We start from the raw sequence: 893 nt of genomic DNA, 5'->3' as shown, positions 1-893 counted from the left end.
CGAAATAGGCTAACACCGCGTTTAGGCAAAATTTAGACATTTTGCACTTCATATCATGCATTAGTAGTATAAATTAGTTTATTTTGGTTTAGTACCAAAGTAGTAAACCTCTTAATTGTGCAATTTGTCAAGGTGGCGAATCCTCTAGCAAGGGCAAAGAAATCGCACCCGATGAGTAATAGTTGGAGTACCTGAATTTAGTTTCGAAAACTGTGAGTAAACCTATTATTATTGTAAATTATCCTGAGTTTATTTTTAAATATTTTTTTTAGGCATTTTATGAAATTAAAATGAGATTAAAATGGGACTTTTGATGTTTTAGAAATAAATGTGACAAATAAATATATTGTGGTGATTATCTGAAATAAGAAACTTTTGATCATGAAATTGAGTAATTAGAGGCTGCCAATTGTCTTGAAAAAATATATTTTCCTATGAATGGCTTATGATATATGAGTATGTGTGGCTATATTTTATAATTGCATTGGGAATTTATGTAAGCTGTCTTTTACTATGCAGGCTGGGTAAATAAATAAAAGCCACGTTATACTGTCGAAATTTTATTAAAGTTGGTGGGTTTAATCACTGCAGTGACGGGTTTTCGTGGACTTCCTATTAGAGGGGCACAGTAAACCCGGTTATATAGTTACTCTGGTTGTAGAGGCGAGGAGGGTAACTCCCGAGGTAGTGTTAGAGCTCACTTCATGTCGAACCCCCACGTAAATGTGTAACTCGGCCAACGTCAAGGAGCGGCTTGTTTTCAAAACTAACATGTGTTTAACATGTAAATATCTTAACAACCTTGGCGGACTCGGTTAGATGCCTCGGCCATGGTATCCCCAAGGACTAGTTTTTGGCTTGAGCCCTGTTTATAATAAAAGTCATGATCCTTA

The sequence above is a fragment of the Theobroma cacao genome, chromosome 1 (assembly GCF_000208745.1).
Source record: "Theobroma cacao cultivar B97-61/B2 chromosome 1, Criollo_cocoa_genome_V2, whole genome shotgun sequence".
NCBI lineage: Eukaryota > Viridiplantae > Streptophyta > Magnoliopsida > Malvales > Malvaceae > Theobroma > Theobroma cacao.
The sequence above is the reverse complement of the archived record's forward strand: the minus strand, read 5'-3'. Positions refer to the sequence as shown.